The 21,062-nt window shown below is 41.7% G+C and overlaps 1 pseudogene; it reads left to right on the top strand.

The window, feature by feature from the left end:
* The first annotated feature begins 9,712 nt into the window (after positions 1-9,712).
* LOC109457507 (non-histone chromosomal protein HMG-17 pseudogene) overlaps positions 9,713-21,062 on the top strand; it is a 139,215-nt pseudogene continuing 127,865 nt past the window's right edge.

Raw genomic sequence — 21,062 nt, 5'->3', positions numbered from 1 at the left:
CTGAAATCAGACAGACTTGAATTTGTATCCTGGCCATGCCTTACCTCTTACATGACTTTGGACAAGTTGCTGACCTCCATGACCCTCATTTTCTTCATCTACAGAATTCACGGAACCTCAAAGGATATTGTCAAGATTCAATAAAATAACACTTGTAAGAATCCTTGGAAGATAGCATGCACTCATATATAATATACTAGCTGTTATTAATGATCAGCTGACAGTGAAATGCTCCACAGAATTCAGACATAAAGTGACTTGGCTTACTATCGTGTCTGCTTTTCTTTGATGAAACTATAAGAACATTTTACTCTCTGAGTTGCACTTTCCTGACCTATAAAATGAATATAATAATAACAACAAAAATAATGCCTTAGGGTTATCAGAGTTCATAGAGATATTGTGTGTAGGTGTCTGATCCATCAGGGTGGTTATTATTATTAAACTGGGGTCAGAGTTTCCATAGATGAAAAGTAAAATGAAGAGCCAAATCCAAGGGGTCTGATCTTCTTTACCCTTTTCCTGAAATGGTGGCAGTGTAATGATGCCGATATCCTACTGAAACATGACAGAGGCTTTCCTGTTGGGGGTTGTCCAGGGTGGCTTAAGCCAGAAACCTCTAAAATGATGAGACACCCCCTTCCTCTTTGGTTCCCTTAGAGTTACCTGCATTCCCAGAAGAATTGCTGGCTCCTATTTTGTGCCTCCGTGGCAATCCAAGGCTTTTCACACCAAAGTCACACCTAGGGTGGCCACAACAACACTTACTCTGTGGTCCCATCAGTCATGTTGATGGTGATGACATAAATCACCTCTTGAGGCCTTGCATTAGAGAGCCTACTTCTACTTCTAGTTGTTGTGTTTTGAGTCCTAAACATAAATAGAGCCCCTACTGTGCTTTGTGCCTGGCTCAGTGTAGTCACTCAAATATTTGTTGATGGATGGATTGATTGATTGATTAGAGGGATTACAAAAGTTAGTAAAATATTCTCTACCTTCAAGATACTGATTCATACAAAGCTAGTTTGCACTCAGAATAACCTGTGATAAAGGCTGTGTAAAAAGCACAAAAAGTGCAATTGGGACTAATTCCAACTGGAGAAAACTGGGAAAGCTATTAGGAGAAGGAAGCATTTGATGTGGACCTTGGGGGCTAATTGAGATTTTGACAGTAAAGGGAAAGGACATTTCAGTCACAGAGAAAAGAGTAACTACAAAGAAGCAAGAAAGAGCAGACCTTCTTATTGGCAAATGATAAACAGTGGTGTGTGTGTGTGTGTGTGTGTGTGTGTGTGTATTTTCACACATGTGTGTGCATCTGTGCTGAGGTCAGGTCATGGAGAGCTATGATGCCCATGTGAATAATTTTTGTCTTCGCTTCTATAGGTGATAGGGATCTGAGGAAGATTTTGAAGAAGGGAATGATGACGTTAGCTAGGTATTTTGGCTTTTATTACTAGATAATAATACTTCAAAATTATTCAGACACAAGTTTCCTACCATTACTAAGTCTGCTGGGATCAGGAGAAAAATTAGCAAGCCAGCAAAGTTTATTCAGGTGAATAAACAACTGATAAGAGCAATTCTGAGCAGAAAGTAGTTGACAACTTCTGGGAGCTGGTCTCCCAGGCTGACCAGCAGCTACCTTTGCAACATTAATATCATCCTGGATTTTTTAATTTGATGTGACACCAGCTGTCAACATCAGGATAAATACTTGGTGCAGCAGAGGTCTGTTGGCAGGTGTCCACCAAGCACTGGGATTTAGCTTTATTTGGACTGATTTGGAAAGAAGGGACTGCTCTCTAGAGTCCACCAAAGGTGATGCACTCCAGATGAAGATAACACTAATATGAACGTTATAAAACACAATTTCTGCCAGGTAGTACTAGGCTGCAACATTTCAAAAAGGGTCCTGGAGTTAAACAAGTTTGGGAAATGATCATCCAAGAAAAGATAAACTAGTTTCCTTTCTACAGGAATTCTCAGAGCCTTCCCTATGCTGATGTGTGTTGCGACCTTCCAAGAAGGAGCTAGAATATACAGCATTTTCCACACGTGTTTGACCTCAGAACCCTTCGGTTTTGAATCAACACATGGAATAACGATTCTTTGGATCACATGTTGAGTAATGTTGTTGCAAAGCACAGGATTAGATTCAAAACAGCATTTTGTGCTTGGGTCTTACAGATCACTGATAATGGTGTTTGCTATTGACTGAATTTTTGTGTTTCCTCAAAATTCATGTTGAAACCAAATCCCCAGTGTGAGGGTATTTGGAGGTGAGTGCTTCGGAGGTGATTAGGTCATAAAGGTGGAGCCCTCATCAATGGGATTAGTGCCCTTATAAAAGTGGCCCCAGGTGGATTCCTCACCCCCTCTACTATGTGAGGACATGGAGAAAAGAGCCATCTATGAACCAGGAAGTGGGGTCTCTCCAGACACCAAATTAACCAGTGTCTTGATCTTGGACTTCCCAGCCTCCAGAACTGTGAGAAATAAATGTTTGTTGTTTATAAGCCAACAAATCTATGGTCTTTTGCTATAGCAGCCAAAATAGACTCAATGCAGGACAATTTCAATCTACGCATCTGCTTTCTGCTTCCCAGCATACAAGGTCAGACAATCAAGTTCACAAACTCATCCTAGAAAAAGTGCTACTACATCATTGCTGAATATCACTATGGTCACCTTCGAAGTACTCCCCTTGGGAAGCTATGCACCAACGCCAGTGTCTAATCCACCCTTCAAAGCAATTTTGGAACTCTTTTTCTGGAATGGCCATCAGAGCTGTTGTCGTATTACCCTGGATATCCTGAATGTCATCAACAGGTCTTCCTTTCAATATTTCCTTTATCTTCGGGTAAAGAAAGAAGTCATTGGGGGCCAGCTCAGGTGAGTAGGGAGGGTGTTCCAATACAATGATTTGTTTACTGGCTAAAAACTTCCTCACAGACAGGGCCATGTGAGCTGGTGCATTGTCATGATGCAAGAGCTATGAATTGTTGGCGAAAAGTTCAGGTCGTTTTTGTCTTTTTCACGCAGCCTTTTCAGCACTTCCAAATAGTAAACTTGGTTAACTGTTTGTCCAGTTGGTACAAATTCATAATGAATAATCCCTGGTACCAAAAAAGTTTAGCAACATCATTGCAACAAGTTCGCGAACTTAATTGTCAGACCTCATAATGTCCATCAATCAGAACAACTCTTTTTTGCACTCATTTCTGTGTATATGTTTTGCAGGCTAACTTCATCCATGATTTTTCCAGGCATACAACACACTGTATTCATTAATCCCCTACTTCCAGCCCTCTTGTTTGATCTATCTCAGTGGTCTCTAACAGGTTCTTATGCCTATGTTGTCTCTTCTTTCCAATTCATCCTATGTGATTCCCAAAGCATCAGTCTGATCGTGTTGTTACTCTGCTTGCTCGTATTTACTTTTTTAAAAAAGTTCTTCCTTATGGCATTCAAGCCCATCCATCTCAGTTTCCAATCTATCTTTTCAACTTTCTCTTGAGTTACTCATCCCCCCAACTTGCATTATTGCCATGCTGGAATCACAGTGGTCCAGTTATTATTCTCTCCTAATCTCCACTCTTTGGATCTTATTGCTCCCATCATTGTACTAAATCTGTTATTTTCCAGGAAAACTCAGTTCAGATACTTCCTCCTCCATGAAATCCTCCCTTGATTATATCCATGGAATAGGATTATTCTCTCATTTAATCAGAAGCATACTGTATTAATAAGAAAACACATGCTAGTACATCCTCTTGTTATTGGTATATATTCAGATCCTGGCCTTGCCACTTCCTAGTTGTGTAAGATTGGGCAAGTCACTTAACCTCTCTTAGCCTCAATTTCTCATTTAAAAAATGGGGCAATCACAGCATCTACCAAAAGGTTAGTTGTTGTGAAGATTAATTGAAGTAATACATGTAAAGCAGCTGGCTAGCTTAATCAATGCCACTTTCCTACGTTATATTATAAGCATATATTGTAAGCTTCTTGAGTAAAGTAACAACCTATGGGTCGCTGTCACCTAGCTCAATGTCTGGCCCTGGCAAGTACTTATGTTTTCAAGTGAATTACATATAATTGGCCATGCTTCCTCTCCTCTACCACCCTGCCCTATTGTGAAGCCAGGGTGAAGTTACCTTACCAGGCTAAACACATAGTTGTGCTCCCTATGGCTCACCATTGCCCTTTAGTTTCAAGCACGACTACTTGTAAGTTCAAGAATAAAGTCAGTTCTAATTTTAAAAATAACTCAGAAAAGGAAAAAAACAACTCATTAAAACACAAATGAAGTCCGTCTATAGTACAATGTGTTAATCCTGAGTCATATCAAAATTAATCAAAATGTCTTCTTTTATATTCAGCTATCTACATATTTTCCCCTTTACTGTCACTGATTTATTTTCAAAGAGCAAATGTTATTCCCTTTGTGAAAAATTGATCAAGACTGCCACCTATTCGCTATTTGGCTGAAATGCCACACATGTGGCAGTCTTCCCATACCCACTAAAATCTAGCAACTTCCTTCTAAGAAGCTGCCATTCACCTCAATCCAGTGAGGTGATGTGGGGATGGGGATTCAGGTCCGAGATCGTTTCTTCTGATATACAGAAAAATGTAATTCCACTCTTGCTGAGATAAACCCAGACATGTTTAAAGTAACAAAATTGTAGTTTAGTCATAAACGCAAATACTAAAAACATGTCTGTGCTAGTTATTCTCTAGTTGGAGTTGCCAGATAAAATAAAGGATGGCAAGTGAAATTTGAATATTAGACAAACAATGAATAATTTAAAATTTATAAGTATGTTCCAAATATTGCATGGGACATACTTATACTAAACAGTTTTCATTGTTTATCTAAAATTCAAACTTAACTACATACCATGTATTTTTATTTGCTAAATCTGGCAACTCTACTCCAGTGTCCCCCTTTCCATCCATTCTCCATCCTTGGGACATCCAGCTCTTTGTTCTGGGAAGCTGATACAGATTGCAAAACTTGGGCTTCCTTTGCTCTCAGGCTTTCATTTGAGTTTGGCCAATGGGAAGTAATGGAAGGAGATATAAGGGTGGAAAAAGAAGCCATCTACTTATTCTTCCCCCTCATGCTTCTGGCAGTCACCACATTCATCATTGGCCATACATCCTGCCTGGTAGCATCTATTTCATGACTCCAACTTCTCCCCAGGTTCTGGTAATCCCATTCCTTCCACTTGTCCTTCAAGTTTAGGGATGTAAGGGCTTCCCACAGTTACAGATTCCTGGTGCTTCAGCATCCTATGATGCTTCCTTAACTCTGCCTGCCATTCTATAACTAGTCTCTTCATTCAATGGCTTTCAACTAAACTCTTTGAGTGTGTCATTTGTTTCCCAGCTGAGACAATCTTCAAATGTCACAGGACAAATATACACAGCACAAATATGCCTGTCACTTTGAGTCCATCCAATTAAGGAACCTATAGACCCAAACCAGATTATTTGTGAGCATAAGAAATTTATATCTTGACTTCAAGAAAAACTTTATCCAAGAAAAATACTGTCACTGAGCAATGTCAATGATAACAACAGCCCCATGATCCTCAGTCACTTAACAGATCCCAGGATGAATGACATTTGAGGGTATTGGGGGAAGCCAGTGCCTTGTCAGCTGCCAGCTGCAGTACTCTGCTGGTGAAGTGACATGCTTCCAAGCCTGTCCAGGCACAGCAACTTCTAGAAATTTTCAGATCTGTCAGGAACTCTGGGCATCATTAAGAAGGAGCTTGAGGATCTTCCTCCTGATCCAGATAGAGGCAAGCCTTTCTACAGAGGATAAAATCTTCCCATGGAAGACGAAGTCCACTGAGATTCTCTGTCAAAGGTCACCCTCACTATTTTGCATTCAATCATTTCAGCAGTATCTCAGCCGTATCCAAGACATATTCCTTCCTTCTTTCATTTGTCCTTTCATTCATTCATGTAATAAGCATGTGTTGAGTGCCTAATATGTGCCAAGCATCGTGCTAAATGCTATAATACAGAGATGAATTGTGACCTAATCCTTGAATGGCTCATATTCTAATGGACAGACAGATATATACATAAAGAGGGGTAAAAGGATGTCCTACGTATGATGACAGCTGTCTGTGCAGGGAAGAGCAACACACAATAGGCAGTACTTTTTAGAGGAAACTGCCCTTGACATGAGTTTTAGAAGTTGAGTAGGAGTTCACTTGATAGACTGACTGGAGAGAGGCAGAGGCATGAGCAGAGGCATGGAGTCATAAAACAGCCAGGTGAGCTCTGGGAACTATAAATAGCATAGTATGTATAGAAAAAGTATGTCTTGGAGGGTGGAGAGGTAGGCAAGAGGGCCCCATCCTGAAGTCCTTGTGAACTAAAGACTTTGAATTTGATAATAATAATAATAATACACTTATATGATTCTTAATATGTAGCAGGCACTGTTATAAGTGTTTCTCATGCAATAATCTTAAAATAACCCTCTGGGGTTAAGTAATATTTTTATCCTCATTTTACAGATATGGAAACTGAAACAGAGAGGTTAAGTAACTTGTGCAAGTTCATACAGCTATTAAGTGGCACAGCTAGGATTCAAACCCAGGCAACCTAACTCCAAGATTAACATTCTTAACCATTATGCTCCTAGTATGTTCGAGGCATTGAGGAGACAAAGGAAAAGATGAGATCTTTGCCCTCAAGGATCACAAAGTCTGGGGGGAAAGAAACTCAGAAACATGTATTTATAGGACAAAGTGATTGCAAAACGCTCTCCCTTGATTTAGATCTGCCTCCCACTTTAAGCCCGTCCCTTTTTTAGTCCCCACAAAACTTAGCTTGCTGACAACTCTTCTGACAGCCTTTTCTGTTTACAATCTTGCACTTGCTACTTTGAACAGAAGTATTTGCATCTGCTTTCTGTGTGCTTAGCTGACAGATTCCCTTTACGTGCTTTGGCCACCAGTGTGACACCACGGGCTCTTCCTGCTCCAGACCCTAACCAGGCCGTCAGGCACCTACCACTGGCCCAGAACCACTGTCTGGCCAAATAGCCTCATCCCCTGTGAGAAAGACATTTGCACATTTTCCGTGAACAACTAATTCCACAGGAACTCTTGTCACCATAGCAACGAAAATAAGCTGACAGCTGCCTTTTAATCCCTGAGCCCTCATGAACATGGAAGTGACAGAGAAAACACAGACCTTTCAAGCAGGTGCCGACCTTTCCACAGTTGGAGAAGGAGGAGCAAAGCTGCTCACCCTATGCTGCTGAAAGCTGAAGTGTCCTTAGCTTTGTCCCCGTTTCCCTGTAGAAAGAGAAATAGGGGCAATGTAGTTAAACTGCCTCTATTGTTTTAAGCAGCCTCAATTATTTATGGACACCAGGAAACATGATTTAGTGGTGGTGGTGGGACTGGAAAGGAAGTAATTTATGCTTTACTTAACAGGTCAAAAAGACATTGTTGATCATAATAAGAGTTAACAATCCTGAAACCTATATAACCTTACTAACAATTGTCACCCCAATAAACTTTAATTTAAAAAAAGAAATATCACCCCCCAAAAAAGAGCTAATGATTGCTCACTATGTGCCAAGCACTGTGCTAAGCACTTAACATGTTATTGTTTTTACTTAACCCTCATAAAAATCTACAATGTAGATATTATTATGATTATTCCTATTTTAGATATGCAGAAAGTGAGGATAAGATAGGTTAGGTAATATACCCAAGACTAAAAAGCTAACAAATGGCAGAGCAGGGATTCAAACCCAAATCTGTCTGACTCCAAAGCCCATGTTCTTAACCTCTTTTCTACATTGAATAATCTCAAAGTTCCTGCTGGGAGAATTACACAGGGGGCTTGGTTTGGTCAACTTGGGAGTTATTTGATGACACTTCCTGGGAAAACATAACATAGTCAGCTGTTGGTTCTGCCTAGGATAGGGTAGATCATGGCCTATGACACATGTTTTTTATTTCAGGATATCTCTCCTTTTTTTTTTCTATGACACCTGTTTGACATGGTGGATACTGTGTAACACCATGGAGAACAGACCACCTGGGGCATAGTTCCAGTATACTTGATTCTGGGATATACCACGCCCAGCCAGCATCAGAGGAATCTGGGTGCTTCAGTGCCTGACCCAGGGAGAGTCTACTTCCCAAACTGGCCAGTGAACGTGGTGGCTGCCAGTCATACTCAGAATGACTGGACCTGCTAGTGGATTCTGGGGTATTGACCAGCTTGGTAGCCCAGTTCATCCCAAGCCCTCATCCATGGGTGCGTAGGATAGATGGACACCTGTGTTTGTGGCAAGGAGAACTTGCCAGTTGCAAGCCACCCTTGTATAGTTTAGCTTGAGGGGTTGCTCAGAGTGAATAGTCCCACCATTCATATTCCTATTGTCCTTATGTGGCTGGAAGTCACAATGTTCCATTCTATGATGTATGTGGGCAGCAAGGGGACAGTTGGCTACTTAGTATCCACATCCCATTCTTTATATATATATATATATATATATATATATATATATACTTTTATAATGAGAAAAAAATCAATAAGCTATTAGCATTTCCCCTCTTTTCCTCTGAAAATGGAGGAAAACTTATTGTACATAATAATTTATAGTAACTCACAGTAATTATTAAATAATTAACATGGATAACTACATGACACAAATAATTATTACAAATAAATTACATATAATTATGAATTTTATTTCAACACATGTACTAATATAAATTGTATATAAATTTCCTCCCTTTACCTCTAAAATTGGAGAGAATAATAATTATACTGTCAATAAATACACATGGTATATAACGCATTTGTGATTTAATGGTTGGTCAAAGTGTTCTGAGTTGTATCCTATGGTGGTGGTGAACCAATTTCATCCATTTATCAAAACTCATATAACTGTACATCCCAAAGACTATTACTGTGTGTACGTTTGGTTTAAAGCTCCTGGTTTACCTAGACAAGAAAAATGTTGCCCCGAGTAAAAAATTTCTAAACTTCTCAAATCTGTGGTCCCTTAGAAGTAAAGGCAACTCACTCCGACTTCATGTGGAAATTCTGACGTCAGGTTTTGTGCCTGAGTTCGCCCCATGAGGGCGCCACTACCACCAGGGCCTGAACAAAGGGCCACCACAAAAGCACTTTAGTCCTGGCCTCTTTCTCGGCTTGCGGGCCATGCCTTCAGGACACCTGTTTGCGGCCCCTTCGTACCCCCCACGAACACACCACCCCAACCCTCACAAGGACCTGGGAAGGAGCCACTTCCAAAGGGAACTCCGACCCTCAAAAGATAATGAGCACGTCCCCCAGAAAGCCGGCGCCATGTGGTGTTCTGGTGGCTGCAGGCCCGACGCCATCTCCTGGAGGCCGCGCGGCCTCCTGTCTTGTCTCCAGAGAGTAAGCGCGGGAAGGGAGGCTGTGAGGTGGGGGTGAGGTGGGGGTGGGGCGGAAACAGGATAGTCCCCCACCCCACAACTCCTCGGGTGGAGAACCCAGCCGATTCTCCACAGTCTAGGTCGCGCCGTGGCGGGAGGTGGGTATGGAGTGAAGGGGCTTTGCATGTGGTCCGCCCGCGGGCTATGGGAGCGGGTCCCCTGGGCTGTACCCTTCCACCACACCCCTCCTCTTTGCCCTGCGGTGCCATGTAGGCCGCGCTGTGCCCGCCTGGATGGCCGCTGCTACCTACAACCTCAGACCTCTGGCCAGGCCGGCGCCTCAGACAGGAAAGCCCGGGAGACCCCTGCTTTCTGCTCCTCTCCGCCCTCTCCCTTCCAAAAGCCGAGTTTTGGCCACCTTGGAGAACCCCACCGGTCTTGTGTCCCTTGGGCCTCCTCCTCAGCTCACCATGATGGCGGCGGCTAGCAAGTCCCACCAATGGGGTTCGAGGAGAAGCAGAGGCTGCTCTTCTGGCACCACTCCTGGCGCTGCTGTTGGGGCTGCTCGTGCCCTCCGCCTGGCCTCGACTGGGCAAAGGGTTATGTCACAGGAGTAAGGAGAGACAGAAGTGGCGGGGAGGCCGTGGAGCCCTAAGCTCTGACCCGCCACACTGACGGGCGCCAGCGGCCTGAGGCGTGGCTTGTGGGGCTCCCAGAGGTGCTCCTGCGCCCACGGGTTACTCCCACATCCCATTCTTATGTTTGGCAAGTCTCCCATCATTAACCTCATTGTGGAGCAGGGTTCCAGATCCCATAAAGGAAACTGAAAAGGCAATATACTTATTCTTCCTGCCCATGGGACCAGGTCATGGACATATAATCTGTACTAGACCAATCAAATATTCTCAATCTCTGAAGTAGGTGGCACAAAAAAAACAGGCATTTTGGAAGCTACCAAGTGGTGGGAGTAGTAGTAAGAACATCACCAAAGAGAGCATCACCCTAACCAGGTGGCTCCTAGAGCCTGACCTTAGATGGTCAAGATAGATGGATACTTGTGGCTGAGCAGCCCTGTCAGTCACAAGTCATCCTTGAAGAGCTCAGCCTGAGGAACCCCTCCAGTGGCTGCAACCAGCCAATACCTACCACCCACATTCCATATCATTCTTGGTCTGATCTGGCTGGAAACCTATAATGTACCACTCTATTATGTATTGGGCAGCAGGGCAGCTGATTGACTGCCCAGCATCTACACTCCATTTCTATGTTAGCTGGAACTCTGACCACTGAGCTTTGTGAAGGCTTTCGTCCCACCCTGGTTTGCCAGCACTGATATTGATTCCCAACATCTTTCCCATAAATCCTTAACTTTTAAACCCAATCAGAGACTGTTTCTGTTGTTTACAATCAAGAATGCTGACTAGGTGGTCTGAAAACCTAACTTTGCATTTGATGATGCCTGTATGACTCTTTTCCCAACTCCCTGACATTCCTGGAATCTTGAACAAATACTCTGAAAATCAGCAGATCATTTTAAACTAAGAAAGAGGCATTTTCCCACACCATAACTGTAATTGACTTGGTGCTTAGGGGCATATCTACTTTCCATTACCTCTCCCACCTCCTACATTCCCACATTGCTCCCTATTACTAGCCCACAGTTAAACTTTTAGCTTAGATTTCACTTTCCTCCAGGAACCTTCTCTCACTTAGCACAAGCTAGGTGAGGTCGCCTTCTCCCCAGGGCCTTGAGCTTGCCTATTTTAGCACATTATCACAATGATGTAATTGACTTGTATATGAAACTGGTTGCTCCTTAATGGCAGAATCATGCCTGGTTCATCCTCATATTCACAGAGTCCAACATGATACCAGATACAAAGTAGATTCCCCCAAAGTATATGACAAAGGACTGAATACAGTATCATACACATGCCCCCAAATAGAATCATTATCAAGGTCAGAAGGCCAGATCCTCTGGGATAATCTGGAAGAAGCATTCATCAGATCCTCAGGCCCCTCTGTTGAAGTCCCAGTTCTGTTAAGTAAAACAGGGAACTCCAACTATGGTAGGACTATTGCAGCCTTCACATCATAATCTTTGGGGGCTGGATTAGCTTCCTATTGCTGCTTTAGCAAATTACTACATACTTAGTGTCCATAAACAACAAATTTGTTATCTTACAATAGTGGAGGTCAGAAGTCCAAAATGGGTCTCAGTGGGTGAAAATCAAGGTGTCATCAGGGCTACGTTCCTTCTAGAAGCTATATGGGAGAATCCATTTCCTTCCCTTCCCAGCTTTCCTTGGCTCATGGCTTTCCCTCTCCATTTTCTAAGTCAACAACATAGCATTTCAAATCTCTCTCTCACTCTAACCCTCCCTTCCTACTTCCCATTTACAAGAATCCTTGTAATTAGATTTAGACCACACAGATAATCCAGGATAATCTCCCCATTCCAAGATCTTTAACTTAATCACACCTGCAAAATCATTATTGCCTCATAAGGGTAACATATTCACAGGTGCTGGGGATTAGAACATGAACGTTTTGGGGGCATCATTATTCTGCCTACCGAAGAAACCATTGTCTGCTAGCTAATCCTTTGCCTACCAGAACCACCTTAAAGCACCTCAATGCGCACAAAGCTGGATCTCAGGAGGTGCCTAGAATTTGCTCTGGCAATGAGTGAAAGCGTATTTTCAAGAGTGTCAAAGTTGACCAGAATATCTCATGATGTCTATGGCATAACTAATGTCATTTTTCCCTAGCCTTACTGAGGTATAATTGACAAATAAAATTACACATATTTAAAGTGAAGAATATGAAGATTTGATATATGTAAACATTGTGACATGATTACCATAATCAAGTTATTAACACATCCATCACATAGTTACCTTTTTTTGTGGTTGGAATGCTTAACATCTACTCTCTTAGCAAATTTCAAGTATATAATACAGTATTATTAATTATACCGTGTTTCCCCGAAAATAAGACCTAGCTGGACAATTAGCTCTAATGCATCTTTTGGAGCAAAAATTAATATAAGATCTGGTATTATGTTATGTTATGTTATGTTATGTTATGTTATGTTATGTTATGTTATATAAGACCCAGTCTTATAGTAAAATAAGACTGGGTCTTATATTAATTTTTGCTCCAAAAGACGCATTAGAGCTGATTGTCCAGCTAGGTCTTATTTTCGGGGAAACACAGTAGTCACCATGCTGTACATTAGATCCCCAGAACTTATTCATCTTAGTATTGAAAGTTTATACCCTTTGACCAATACCTCCCCCATTTTTCCCACCCCCCAGCCCCTGGGAACCATACAGATCCTTTTACTCTCTGTTTCTATGAATTTGACTTTTTCTTTTTTTTTCATTCCACATATAAGTGAGAACATACAATATTTGTCTTTCTCTGTCTGACTTATTTTACTTAGTATAATGTACTCTAGGTTAATCCTATTATAGCAAAAGGTGGGATTTGTTTCTTTTTTAAAAAAAAAAATTATTTATTTTAAGTGTTTTTCCAGGATCCATCAGCTCCAAGTCAAGTAGTTGTTTTAATCCAGTTGTGGAGGGAGCAGCTCATACTGGCCCATGCAGGGATCGAACTGGCAACCCTGGTGTTATGAGCATGGCACTCTAACCAACTGAGCTAACTGGCTGCCCTGGGATTTGCTTCTTTTTCAGGCTGAATAATATTCCATTGTATGTATACCATATTTTGTTTATCAATTCATCTGTTGATGGATGTGCCAATATCTTGGCTATTGTGAATAATGCTGCAATGAACCTGGAAGTGCAGATGTCCCTTTGATATAGCGATTTCATTTCCTTTGGCTATATATTCAGAAATGGTATTGCTGGGTCATATGGTAGTTCTAGTTTTGATTTGCAGGGAGCAATATACACATTATGGGAGGACCAGAAGGGGAAGTGAGAAAGAAACGGGCTGAAAACTTTTTAAAGGAAGTAAATGGCTGAGAACTTTCCAAATCTAGGGAATGATGTGGACATCCAGGTATATAAGCTCATATTAATTCAACCCAATGAGGCACATTATAATAAAACTGAAAAAAAATTTTAATTGAGAATTTTGAAAGCAGCAAGAGGTAAAAAGCTCCTTACAACAAAGGAACCCTCCTCATAAGGCCATCCCATCAGGTGTCTCAGTAGCAACCTTGCAGATTTCTCATGAGAATAGGATTCACATCCGTGTTACTCATTGCCATAGTCTCATTTCCTGTATAGCACAGTAACTATATACAGTGGGAACTCAATAGATGTTTGTTGAATTAATGCTACTACTAATCTGCTTAACCCCACTCTTCAACCAATGCCTACAACTCAAGACAGGAAACTAAAGTGAAATAGATACTATATTCCCAACAATGTCATTGCCATTTCTAATGCATAATTTATTTCACTAGAAAGGGTATGGACCAGAAATGGAAGCAATAAGCCTTACTTTTCAAAAAGGTCCTAGAATATATTTCAGCCTTTCATGAAGGAAGGCGAGTCACATTCTACCTGTCAGGGATTGAAAGTAGAACAGAGCAACCTCCCTTGGTTCTGTGTCTTTAAGCCCACTTGACAATTCCAGAACACACAAACCCACGGATCCTTAAAGGGAAGCCAAACATCATCAGGCCCTTCTTTATTTCAGATTTTTCACTCACTTCTAATTAACCCTCCATCCATTTCACATCTCTTAGTTCTGTTGTTTCCCATAATTCTTGCTCCCTCCATTGGTATTTTGGCTATCTGATCTTTTTGGCTCCTGACTTTAGGCTTCCTCTCTAGGACATGGGCTTGGATTCCCCCCCCCACCCGGTTCTCTCTACTTGGGACTACATCAGGTAATGTACCCTTCTGTATTACTCAGGGCTTTTACGTGTGTGTGTGTGTGTGTGAGAGAGAGAGAGAGAGAGAGAGAGAGAGAGAGAGAGAGAGAGAGAGAGAGAGAGAGAGAGAGAGAGATCGAGATCCATTTAGATCAGCTTTGGAAACAAAGCGGAGCTGCTTCAAGCAGATCAAGTGCTTGAGATGCTGTATTCAGGGTTTGGTCTCTCTCTTTCTCTCGCTTCATCTCTTTGCTCTGCTTCCATCTGTTTAGGCTCTACTCTTCAAATAAGCTTTGTTCATATGTCAGGGAAGATGCCTTCCCTCACATCTGCTCAGCTTAGCAACTACAGAGGAAAATGGAAGCTGCCCTGCTAACTCCAGGAGAAAAGTCTCAGGGAGAATTATGAGTGACCCTATCCAGGTAATAAGATCATCCCTGAACCAATCCCTGTGTTTGGGGTACTCTGCCCAGACCTAGGCCAAATTCACAGCCAGTAGCTTGGGGTGGCAGGTAGGTGGCTCAAACTTGATTAGTAGCTTTTCCCAAACCACATAAGTGGAGTGCACCAAAGGAACAAAGTGTTGTTATTAGGAAAAGGATGAAGGAGATAAGAACGCCTCTCTGACTAAACATGGGCTTTCACTGTCCTCTAAAATATTCAATACAAATCCAGATCACTAGATTGATCAAGCTCACAAATGTATTAACATAAACAATGAAACAATTAGTTTTCTCAAAAGGGTGTGGTACAGAGCAAGACAATATGGAAGTGATGTTTAATAACTGGAGGAATCTTAGTCATGCCAGCCAAAGGAGCCTTGAAAGAAGCTGCAAGATGTCCTAGATTTCCCTTCTTCATTCACTGCAGCCTTCTAGCAGATGTGGCAGTAATGAAGGCACAAGGGATCCAGTAAGGTAGTAGTTTAATTTTACCTGGTGGTTTTCAACTAGAAACAGCAGGGAAGATTACCTTGTGCTCTTCACTTGCAGTCAATGAATCAGCTACCTAAGATTACAATTTCATAGGTGGAAACATTCTTGGTGGTAACAAGGTCCATAGGGTGACCATAGGATAGCTGAAGTGAAACAGAAATAAGGGTCACTAGCTAAAGAGGACAAGGAACTGTCTAATTGGTTGTCTGTGTGGACAATGAAATCTTACAGGATAGTGACAGCACTTAGGACAATGAAGAAGGTTAGGAAACTTGAATAAATATGATGAATAGACTAGGAAGTTACTAGAAGATAAACACAAGGAAGAGTAAGGAGTAATAAAGCCAGACAGCATGTGCCTGCAAAATGTAACTTTTACATAACAGTGGAAGATTATTAGTTGGGGGTCAGTGAGACCCACATTCTACAATTTTAGTGTGCTAGGGCTGCTGTAGCAAAGTACTACAAACTGAGTGGCCTAAACAACAGAAATTTATTGTCTCACAGTTCTGGAGGTTAGAAGTCCAAGGTCAAGATATTGGCAAGGTTGGTTCTTCTTGAGGCCTGCGAGGGAAGGCTCTGTTCCAGACCACTCTCCTTGGCTTCCAGATGGCCGTCTTCTCCCTGTGTCTCTTCACATTGTCTTCTGTTTTGCGTGTCTGTCTCTGTATCCAAATTCCCCCTTTTTATAAGGACACCAGCCATACTGGATTAGGGCTCACTATCCTGACCTCATTTTAACTTGATTACCTCTGTAAAGACCCTATCTCCAAATAGCATCACCTTCTGAGGTAATTGAGTGTTAGGGCTCCAACATATTTCTTTTTGCAGGGGGACAGAGTTCAACCTAATTATACACTCTTTACCTCTCTGTCATGACGGAAGTCTTACTCTTCAGCCTTCCTTAGCACTAGAGCAGGGTTTTCAACCTAGAAAAAAATCATCCTGGAAGTTTTTAAAAATCTAGATGCCCATGTCATACCAAGACTACGTAAACCAGAATTTTCAAGGAGTGCACCCTGACAATTTAAAAAATCTTCCTGGGTGTTCCTAGTGTGTGAAATTGAGAATCACTGCTTCAAAAATTGAGAGACATGCTCAGAAAGACACAGTTGGGTTCCTAGGGGTCTGCCAGGCAGTGCAAATTTATTCAGCTCACTCCTGGGTGACATGGGGCCCCATTATGCATATTTATTATCTAAAAATGCCCAAACAATCACAGACTACAGAGGTAAACTGAATTCTGTATAAGAAGTAACTAAACAATTTTCTATATGTAAGCTTAATCTCTCTTCTCTGAAATTTCTATGATTTTGCATGGAAATCCTGATAGTAACATCATAAGGAAAATGGGGGGAAGGGTGGCCCTGAATTTTCAATTTTGAAATAAGTGTAATTGTGGACACTAGCCTTCAGAACATTTCTATGAGACAAGTGCAAAGGAAGGTTAAATAAGCCCTCTTTATCCCATTGCCACGAGTAAGGGCTTATGCCAACTCAGCTGATGGAGACACATCATCAGCATACTTATATGGCTAAGTGTTTTCTTAAGAAGCTATGTCCCCGCAAAGCAGTACTTTATATAACATCTGCTTCTGACCCAAAAGCATAGGTTGGTAAATGACAGATGTTCAGGAGAAGTTTCTGCATCTGAAGAAACAAAATCCATGTCTCTTATGAGTGCATAGCAAAGTAATATGATGCCCACTGGAAAGAAGAACAAGTGGTCAGGAATGACCTGCTTAAAAGCCATATAATAGAGGACTTCTTTCGACTTTCCTTCCTGTAGTGGAAAAAAGAGCTTCACATAGACATGCCCTGGTGCTAGCTCAGCCACCACTCCAGATTATGAACCTGAGAAAGTAGGAATAACAAAGAAGGAAGAGGAAGACAACCCCACTCCATCAGGATAGCATATGACCAGCAGTGGACACAACTGGATTTGGCCTTTTTGCGTTCTGAGATCAGGCTTGGAAGTAAGAAGAAGCTACAGAAAGGGCATCCAGTATATTCTTATTTGTCTGGTATAAAGCTAAAGGAAACCATCTCTAAATCATTACTCTTAGATAATGTAATAACTATGAACTGATATTTGTTGATTCCTTATCCTAAGCATTTTACATGCTTAATATCATTTAACCTTCACAGCCCCAATACTGTACGTATTATTGTTATTCTATAAATCAGGAAAAAAACTGAAATTGATCACACAACTAGTAAGTGATGAAACAAGATTTGAAGCCAGGACTCTGCACTCTTACCCAATATTTTCTACTGCCTCAGAAACACTTTCTCTGCGTGTTCCTTTCCATCACTGGGATATGTGTAAGATATACTTTGGGGATGGTGAATTTGAAGATAAATGGACAAATGCAGCAGTCATGGCCTGAGAAAGGCATGGTGACCACTCAAGGATGGGGGTCTGGGTCATGCCACCAATTAAACCATCAAGATTTGCAGTTGAGTTAGCTGCGGTTTTGGGGAGTCTATAATTGGTAGTACAGTGGGAAGAAGATGAACATCATTATGGCCTTGAGTCCAGCTGTAGCAGCACTGGAGTTTATCCCATTAACCCTCTTATAAGTTTCCCCAGGAATAGAGGCCCAGCAGAATCCTAGAGGAGTTGTTTCCATTACTTATATGAAGAAGTAGATCTGAGCACCATAAGATACAGACTGTAGTGGAAGGTGGAATATGACATCAAGCCCATTCTCAGACCTAAAAAACTTGTATCCCAGCAGCCGGGAGTACTGCTCAGTTGTCAGCCCTGTCTAGGAATTTCCTTCAGCTGGAGAAAGCTGCTGTACCCAAGGTTAAGTTTACCATCTTGGGTTCAACACACATGAAATGACTGATAGATGACAGACTATAAAGCCCTGGTGCCCTTGCCCCAACGCCGGGCAACTCTAAAAGGCCATCTCTGCTTCAGAGTTCACTGTGGGATCAGTTGAGCTTTCCTGAGACCTGATCACAGCCCATATTCTCTCTCTGCCCAATTATGGGGACAGAGCCAGGAGTGCAGTTTCCAGGCTCTCAGCCTCACGTGGAAAGGTGCTGGTTCCGGTAGTAAATGGCCATCAACTGTGACTGAATGGCCATCAGCTGTGGCTAGTTGGTCGTCAGCTGTAACCAGTGAGCCATTGGCCACTAATATAACTGCCGTGGCTACGCTAGCAGGAAATTGGGGCTAGCAAGAAGATGGTGGCTGAGCCAGCAAGAGTGGATTGCAGAGAGGTGGATGCCGCCAGGGAGAATATAGTGGTATGATTCCCCTATCTATGGCTCCGTGGGTGTTCCCTTTTGGCCTCACCATATCCTGTGTTCTTATGTGGGGAGCGGAACCAGAGACCCTGCAGGCCACCTCGCATGACAAATGGCTCAGCCAGCAGGGTCCCCCGCATGACACCAATCCTGCTTCCTTTACTTCGTGCCCCCACAGGTTTTTTGTTGTTTTTTTTTTTAATCCCAGCAGCATTTCCTAATAAACTTTGTGCATTCTAATCTCCATCTCAGAATCTGCTTTCTAGAGAAGCTGACAAGCATATTCCCAGGTCCCATCCTCAGAAAAATCCTCTGTAGGTCTTGGGTGTAAAACCATGTAATATGCATTTAAACAAATTCCCTGGGTAATTCTGACACAGATCATATTTTGGAAAACGTTATCTTCCAAAGACTGTTTTGATTGCCTCCTATTCAGCCCCTTGGTGAAAGAGGGATTTCTGCCCTAAATATTACAACATGACCAGCACAAGACACTCAGCATCAGACAGATAAAATCAACCAGAAGTTTACTCATCAAACAGACAGCCCTAGAAGAGGACATTGTAAGTTACACGGCTACAGAGGGTTGTACTTAGAATTAGAGTGAACAAGCAGGGGCTATGGAGTGACCCCTGGTTCTAATAGAAGGATGTGATTGATTATTTGAATAATTCCATTTGCTGGCACGGAGGTGAAACCATTAGTTTGAGAACCAGGTAAAATGCAGCTGGTCTGACTTTTAGGGGACCTATCCAGGTGGGGAGCTTTTGTTACTCGGTGGGGGCATCTCTAAAGAGAGCAGGGGAATTCATGGTTAGGCCTTTGGGACCTTGTGAAGCTCAAAGATGTCAAGACAGCATATGAAAATTTAGGCCCTACAATAAAACACATAATGGTACAAAGATCCAAGTAATTTTTCTTTCCTCAGCTGTGAAAAATAAGGACTTCCCTAAAGCTTCTCTAAGGGCCAGCTCCTTCTCTTCCCACCTTCTCATCACCCCACCTCCCCACCCCAATGCTGCGTCTGCCAGGCAACAGAATATATGTATGGACCCAGGCTTGGGTCTCCTGTGCAGCACCAGGATCTGTGCCCCACCATGTTACCTCAACCCTGTCTCTAAGTTGTTTTCCCATTTGAGGGTTTGGAGTCAAACAAACTCAAAGTATCTTGTTATTGTATATATCTTTCTACCTGTTTTCTATATATTCTATTCATGAGTTTTAAAATTTTGTTAAGAAAGTATATCTCATATTAAGTGTTCTTACCACAATGGAATAAATAAATATTTAAAATATAAGAATATGTATGTAAGTCAAAGCTAAATTTTCTCCAATATTTTTTTCTCAGTTAGGTTCTACTTACCCCTTAGTAAGAGTGGATATACCCAAGGGCTGTTATTATTACACTTGCTGTGCCTCTTTTATCTTAATAGGTTTATCTTAATCCTTCCAGCCTTGGTCACTGTCACATAAAAATGAGCCTCCAGAGCACTTACACTATTTGTGGTTCACTTGTATCAATTTTGCCCTCTGTTTCCTGACATATATCTGAGCTTCATAGGTTCTCAGCCAGGTTCATGGTTCTGCATTGGACCTGACTTTAGAGCAATTGCTCTGGCTCTAATCCCTGATTTTGTTCTTTGACTACAATAGTTTCTCAATTCTTTGTTCATGATGTTTTCATTGCTTGTGGTAAAATTTCTGGTACACCCTCAACCCCAGAACCCAGTGAATTGGCCTGGGCTTTCATTGACTCTTACTTAATTCTTTAGAGTCATATACCCATATAGAATGCTGGACCGGGGGGAGACTTTAGGGAATATTTGTTCTACATATCTCAGTTTTTATACAAGGACATTGTAGTTTTTAAATGGGGACAATTTAAGAGTCTCTTCTGCCTGCATTTTAATCATAGGTTTTCCTCCGTAATCACAGTTATTCTCTTATTTTCCCACTAGTGGACACTGTTGAGCTGCCAAATTTAAAACTATTTCTAATGGGATGGTGAAGAAGCCAAACAAGAGACGTGAATGGAGAAATAAAATAAAATTAATACAGCAACTATCTTTCTATAATCCTGTGTATTTAATCACCATGTAACAGGCTAATAAATGTTTATGTCAGTCATATTTAGAATAACAAACAAAGTCAGAAACAGCTAAACTTGCATTGCTCATGGAGAATAATTTTACAGCAGGGAATCACTGCTTGGTGGTTAATGACATAACTAAACTACAAAACAGTATTCTATTCCTCAGGAAAATGACATGCTTTCTTTTCATGCAAAATTATTTTCCATTTTTCAAATTTTTCTTCAGAACACTTCTTTAATTTGAGAATGTTGGCAACATTTTCATCAAGATTCAAAACAAATACAAAAAAGTACAAGATAGCAAGCTATCATTACAAGGTGAGTTTGTGGATTTCCGGTCAAGGTAGCGGAGTACATAAATTCTGTGCTCACCTGCTCTCAGGACCATAGCAATTACAACTAAACCACAGTCTAGCTCAGGGGTTTCCAAACTGCGGCTCGCAGGCCAACTGCGGCCCGTGGGCCAACTGCAGCCCGCGGGCCAACTGCGGCCCACAATC

Source organism: Rhinolophus sinicus, chromosome 18, assembly GCF_057876585.1.
Source record: "Rhinolophus sinicus isolate RSI-liver-muscle chromosome 18, RSI-T2T, whole genome shotgun sequence".
Lineage (NCBI taxonomy): Eukaryota > Metazoa > Chordata > Mammalia > Chiroptera > Rhinolophidae > Rhinolophus > Rhinolophus sinicus.
The sequence above is the reverse complement of the archived record's forward strand: the minus strand, read 5'-3'. Positions and strand labels throughout refer to the sequence as shown.